This window comes from Piliocolobus tephrosceles, chromosome 4 (genome assembly GCF_002776525.5).
Source record: "Piliocolobus tephrosceles isolate RC106 chromosome 4, ASM277652v3, whole genome shotgun sequence".
Classification (NCBI taxonomy): Eukaryota; Metazoa; Chordata; class Mammalia; order Primates; family Cercopithecidae; genus Piliocolobus; species Piliocolobus tephrosceles.
In genome coordinates, this window is record NC_045437.1 from 94,173,242 (window position 1) to 94,180,321 (window position 7,080).

The window sequence follows — 7,080 nt, forward strand, 5'->3', positions numbered from 1 at the left end:
TTTAGATCTTGAGGTATGGTCCCAGACCATGCCAGAGGTAGGGATTGTGTTAGGAATAAAAACCCCTGCTTTCCTTTGTTCCGTGTGCTCTTGAGATTGAGAAAACTTTCGCTTGAGTGCTGGTTTCACTTTGCCGCACGGAGAATTTATCGCCAAGAAAACCAAGTTGTGCTCTGACCACCTTGGGCAACTGTCATCAAGGACATCCTGGGGCTGTGTCATGCACAAGCATCCCCAACCTTGGCAAAATAAACTTTCTAAATACTCTTATCCCCAAATGCTCAGGGAGACTGATTTGAATAATCATAAAACTCCGAGGCTGCACTCCAGCCTGGGCGACAGAGCAAGACTCTGTTTCAGAAAAATAAAATAAAAAATAAAATAAAATAAAATAAAATACTCCAGTCTCCCGCACAGCCGACTGCGTGAATTACTCTTTCTCTATGCTATTCCCCCGTCTTGAGAAATCGGCTCTGTCTAGGTAGCGGGCAAGGTGAACCCACTGGGCAGTTACAGAATTGTCATTATATTGCTTGCAATTATATATATATATTATGCACAAATAGCTATAACCTTGTATACAAGGTTAAATGCGAATGTCCTCCTTGCATGGTCAGATCCCAGCGCAGGAAGGACGCACCCACTGCAAACCGCTAGGCCAAAGCAGTCATTCTGGCCTCATCCAGCCTCAGGTGAGATCGCAATCTTCTGTCACTCAGGGCCTGAGGGGGCGGGGCCTGAAGCCCCATACAATCAGGGGCGCTGGGGTGGGGACCGTTCAATCAGGCGCCCCGCCGGAAAGGAGAGGGCGGCTTCCGGGATCTGGCTGGCGGGCGCTTTGTCTCGCCTTCGCCACAGGAACCTTTTTCTGTTAGTCTCCGCTGCTATTTCTTGGCTCTGGGAGGCCCAGGTGGCTCTGCAGCAGCCTCTGCCACCCTGTGACCTGCGGGTATCGGGACATCCCTAGCTGACGCCAGGACACCCGGGAAGCCGAGGAATGGTGAGTGGACTGCGCCTGGCTTCCCGAAGTGGGGAAGAAGGCTGGTTGAAACCTGCTGGAACCAGCCATGGGCTGCGGAACCTGCGGACAGAGCCGCGGCGGCGCAGCCGGGCCTCAGTCCCCTTCTGTGCAGGGCCAGGCGGGGCGGACAGCGGGACCCCTGCGTCCTGTCTGTACCTGTGGGCGCCACTTCTGCCGACCGGGGCCCTCTCGGGAATCCCGCGCCTCCCCCACCCAGGTAGTGCGGTGGCTAGGGGAGGGTGATCCGGGAGATCCCCGACTCGGTGTGCGTGGTTCTAGCGTGGGAGAAGCTGTGGTTCATGGAGCTTCCAGTCTCACCTTTCTCCCCCTAATATTAACCTGAGGCTTTGTTAAAACGTTAAACGGCGTGTTTGAGCAAATGGCGATTCATAAACCGGGTACCGCAGTCATGGTTTGTGGTTTGGGGTCCACAGGAGGGGCGTAAATGAGAGGCTTTGATAATGAGGAAGCAAACCATACGTGTGTGTGTGTGTGTGTGTGTGTGTATATATATATATATATTTTTTTTGAGACCGAGTCTCGCCCTGTCGCCAGGCTGGAGTGCAATGGTGCAGTCTCAGCTCACTGCAACCTCTGACTCCCGGGTTCAAGCGATTCTCCTGCCTCAGCCTCCCAAGTGGCTGGGCTTATAGGCGCCCGCCACCACGTCCAGCTAATTTTTGTATATTTAGTAAAGACAGGGTTTCGCCATGTTGGCTAGGTTGGTTTCGAACTCCTGACCTTAAGTGATCGCCCGCCTTGGCCTCCTAAAGTGCTGGGATTACAGGCGTGAGCCACCTTGGCCAAAATATTTTTCTGTTTCCAAACATTTTACATGAGAGGAAAGCGGAGAATAAATCATCTGACACTCTACTGTAAAAAAAGTCTTTGTGCCTCTCTTGTTTTCATCTTTCCTAAGTGTACATATTACCAAAATGTCTTTAGGTTGAGGTCCCCTCGTGAAAACTTTACAGGGTGTTGTGTCCTCAGCCACCCTCCTGTCTTTTCCTAGTCTTGGCGTTTTAGAACTGTCTGGGGATGACCCAGGATACCCACAGTGGCCATGTCTATTGGAGGGTCTAGTGAGTATCAGCCCTGGAGTCATCTCATACCCAAGGGCAGCCTGAGGTAGGGGGTAGAGTCTCTCAGCAGAGCAGCTGGATGCTCTTGGCCTTAGAGGAATCTCCTGGTATAGTTTCATCTAAAATGGTGACCCCTTAGGGTCATTAAAATTTTAGGACATTAAAATTAATGGACAATACAATGTAATGTCATTAAAGTTAGGTCATTAAAATTGTTTCTCCAGCCTGAGTTTTTATTCCTTGGAGACACATTGATGGTCTGCCAATTGGATGCTGATATTGAGAGGAAAAGGCAGAAATGATTTCTGCTCTCTAGATTGTCTCAGACTTATGAAGAGAGAAAGACTGTCCCAAAGGAAAACCCACCCCAGAGAGGATGTGCAAGAACCTGAATATTAAAATGCACTTAAGGCACATAGGAGGACAAAGAGCAGTGTCAGTGCCTCCAAGGTGGTCACTGAGTACTTTACTGAACAGGATGGGTGTCCCAAGGGATAGAATGGCCTGCCGTGACACTTAGAAAGGTCTGTATTGGAGTCAGCACTGCCTCTCCCTGAGTTTGTTACCTTGAAAAGGCTTGTCCGCTTGAGTCTCAGTGTTTCATTGACTGTAAGATACATTTCGTCAGTACAGCTTGAAAGATAAAAATACTATTTCCAAAGAGGCAAGGTAAACTGATGTATTTTATTTGCTAAAAATTCGTATTTATTTCTTCCCCAGAGTGAGTGTAGTAAGTTTTAAAGATCTGTTCTTTTTAAGGGTAATTTCAAATGGAACTGTAGGACTTAGCTTTGTAAATGCTACTGGTGAAATAGAAGTGTGATAGATAAATTGATGAGTTACAAAGATTCACCAAAATGTCAGTTCCCCTCTTGTAGCATGGTGAAGAATTTATGACAGTGGACCCATCTGTATCCTCTTATCTGGATATCTGAGGGTTTTTTTGTTGTTGTTTTTTGTTTTTTTTGGAGACACTGTCTTGCTCTATAGCCTGGCTGGAGTGCAGTGGCGCCATCTCTGCTTACTGCAACCTCCGCCTCCCGGGTTCAAGTGATTCTCCTGTTGTCAGCCTCCCGAGTAACTGGGATTATAGGCACCCACCACGACACCCAGCTAATTTTTGTATTTTTAGTAAACACGGGGTTTTAGGCCTGGCATGATGGCTCATGCCTGTAATCCCAGCACTTTGAGAGGCCAAGGTGGGCGGATCACAAGGTCAGGAGTTCTAGAGCGGCCTGGCCAACATGGTGAAACCCTGTCTCTACTAAAAATACAAAAAATTTAGCTGAGCATGGTGGCAGGCACCTGTAATCCCAGCTGCTCAGGAGGCTGAGGCAAGAGAATTGCTTGAACCTGGGAGGTGGAGGTTGCAGTGAGCCAAGATCTTGCCACTGCACTCCAGCCCAAGCGACAATGCAAGACTCCGTCTCAAAAAACAAACAAACAAACAAACAAACAAACAAAAAAGACGGGGTTTTGCCATGTTGGCCAGGCTGGTCTCAACCTCCTGACCTTAGGTGATCGCCCACCTCAGCCTTCCAAGGTGCTGGGATTACAGACGTGAGCCACCACGCCCGGCCCACTCTATTTTCTTTTTATTCCCTAAATTTTAACATGTTTGAGTTTGTCTGTTCCTTTATCACTTTTTTCTTACATAAAAAAAATTCTGCCTAATCTTTCGTTAAAAAAAAAATTTTCCTGTGACTTCTGAAAGTGTTCTGGTTTTATCTTTCATATTTGAATATATAATAAGTTGATTATGGTTCATGGAATAGAGAAGAATGCAGTGCATTTTCCCAAGTAGATGCCAGCCTGGTTTGCCTCATATTTTAAAGTGCATGTGATTTCTTTTTCTATTCTACAGTGCCTACTCTATCATTCATCAACTTTCCATATATATGCTGGGTCATTAAGACTTTTTTTTCCCTTGGTCTGCTTGCTCATCTCTCTGCTAATACTGTGCTGTCCTGAATATTTTCGTTTGAAAATCTTAGAAGTATGTTAGACAAGCCATCACTCTTTTCTTAGATGACTAAAAATCATTAGACATTTGTCATTTTTACTACATATGGAAAAGTAGTTTTTCTTGCCTAAAAAAACCTGATTTGGGAATTTATATGATTTCATAGGAATAGCATCTGGAAGTGGTGACATTAATGTCATTTTAAAAAACGTGTCATATTTCCTCTTACTCCTTTCTGCCTTGACATTGTGCAATAGAAATTTTAAAAATTGTTGTATTAGTATTGTTAAATATCAATTATTGGTTTTATTTACTACTCAATTACGTTTAATAAGCCTACTGTCTCTTGGTGTAATCACATGGAATGGGCTCACTTCCCCAGTTAACAAGTGACAGCACATGTAAAATATTATCTACCAAGGAAACTCATTGAACACTTAGTGTTCAGACTGTGTGTTGGTGTCTGGTTCCCTAAGCACCACTGCAGTGACACAAAACATTAGATTCAATGAGTAATTCTTATTACTTAGGTTGGTGGAATCCCTTTCAAAATGTAAGTTACTAATACAAACAAAGATTGAACTTTGCGAGCAGGCATTTTTAAGAATAAGTAGTCTTGGGACTGATAATATTAACTGACTTATGCACATCAGATAGGACTTTATTATGACAGATACTAGAAATGTACAAAGTGAAGTTAAAAGGTAACTCCTAGCAGCACATCTTACTCCCTGGATTCTCTAATGAGATGGGTGTTTCTACTTTGCTGTTGCCTTTTTGAATAGTTCAATTGTAGCATTAGTACTGCTGTGTGGGAGGGAGTATGTGTGAACAGAGTAAGAGTTGTGACAATCAAGTCATAGAATAAATGCTTGGAAATTTTAGAATCATGTAAACAGCTTATGAATTGAGTATAGATTCCCAGTGCTGTCAGTCTCACCCATCCTTCTATCCACATGTGTGGAATGTTCTAGAACTCCGTGGCTTTTGAGGATGTGGCTGTGAACTTTACCCACAAGGAATGGGTTTTGCTAGATTCTTCTCAGAAGAATCTCTACAGAGAAGTGATGCAGGAAACCTGCAGGAACCTGGCTTCTGTAGGTAAGAATGACAACACATTTCACTTAATTACAGAAGTATTTCCCTATCATCAGTGCTCTTTGTGATTTGGAATGTGGCAAGGGAATGATTTGGTGAATAAATCATGCATGGGCACTGTGTACAATGAACATTAAATCTAGTAATGTTTCTATAGTTTGTAATAATTCATGATAATTTTGTGGGTCTGCATTTTAGGAAACAAATGGAAAGACCAGAATATTGAAGATCACTTTGAAAAACCTGGGAAAGATGTAAGATAATTTGCACTGAGAAGAGGAAATAAAGTCCTCTGAAGGAATCTTAGCATGTCATGAACTTAAAAACAAGCAATCAAAACAAGTAAGAGTCACTTGAAATTTATTTCTTTTTAGAAAAATTTCACCCAAAATGTAACGTACTTTGGTGTAGCAGTCAGTGTTTGGAAAACAGTTTACTTGAAAATAGTACTACAAAATTGTGTATATGAATGTTACTATTTTGGTCATAGCCATGCAGGTGGTATCTGTGTTTTCAGTATTAACCCATTTACTTTCAAATAATTCAGTCATGGCAAAACAAAACAAAACAAAACAAAAATGCATTTTCCCTGGTATTGGTAGCAGTGTAAGTCCAAGACCTATTAATAAGTAGAAAGTTATTAAACCAACCAATAATAATGTGCTTGTCATTTTTTTTACAGAAATCATATGGTACAGAGACTGTGAAAGCAAAGAAGGTAGTCAGTATGGACAAGTTGTCAGCCAAATTCCAAATCTTGATCTGAATGAAAACATTTCTACTGGATTAAAACAATGTGAATGCAGTATTTGTGGAAAAGTCTTTGTACATCATTCCCTCCTTAATAGGCACATTCTAGCTCACTCAGGATACAAACCACATGGAGAGAAGCAATATAAATGTGAACAGTGTGGGAAATTCTTCGTTTTTGTTCCAGGTGTTAGAAGACACATGATAATGCACAGTGGAAATCCAGCTTATAAAAGTACGATATGTGGGAAAGCTTTTTATTTTCTCAATTCAGTTGAAAGACATCAGAGAACTCACATAGGAGAAAAACCCTATAAATGTAAACAATGTGGTAAAGTGTTCACTGTTTCCGGTTCTTGTCTAATACATGAACGAACTCACACTGGAGAGGAACCCTACGAATGTAAGGAATGTGGGAAAACATTCGGATTTTCTTGTTCTTTTAAGACGCATGAGAGGACTCACACTTGGGAAAGACCCTATAAATGTACCAAATGTGATAAAGCCTTCAGCTGTTCCACTTCCCTTCATTACCATGGAAGCATTCATACTGGAGAGAGACCCTATGAATGTAAACAATGTGGCAAAGCCTTTAGTCGTTTGAGTTCCCTTTGTAACCATAGAAGTACTCATACTGGAGAGAAACCCTATGAATGTAAATAATGTGACCAAGCCTTCAGTCACCCCAGTTCCCTTCACCTCCATGAAAGAATTCATACGGGAGAAAAACCTTATGAATGTAAGAGACGCGGTAAAGCTTACACTCGTTCCAGTCACCTTACCATGAAAGAAGTCATGATATAGAGGCTGGGTGCAGTTACTCAGCCTATAATCCCAGGACTTTGGGAGGCCAAGGTGTGTGTATTGCTTGAACCCAGGAATTCATAACCAGCCTGGATTAAAACAATGTGAAACAACCTGGGAAACATGGTGAAACCCTGTCTCTACAAAAAATAAAATAATGCCGGGTGTGGTGGCTCATGCCAGCTACTCAGGAGGCTGAGGCAGGAGAATGGCGTGAACCCGGGAGGCGGAGCTTGCAGTGAGCTGAGATCTCACCACTGCACTCCAGCCTGGGCAACAGAGCGAGACTCTGTCTCAAAAAAAAAAAAAAAAAGAATAGCTGGGCATGGTGGCACTTTTCAGTTGTCTTAGTTCGTTTTCAA

The 7,080-nt window shown here is 43.1% G+C and overlaps 1 pseudogene; it reads left to right on the forward strand.

Annotated features, from left to right (window-relative positions):
• The first annotated feature begins 801 nt into the window (after positions 1-801).
• On the forward strand, positions 802-6,786 carry LOC111542719 (annotated as a pseudogene).
• The last annotated feature ends 294 nt before the right edge of the window (positions 6,787-7,080 follow it).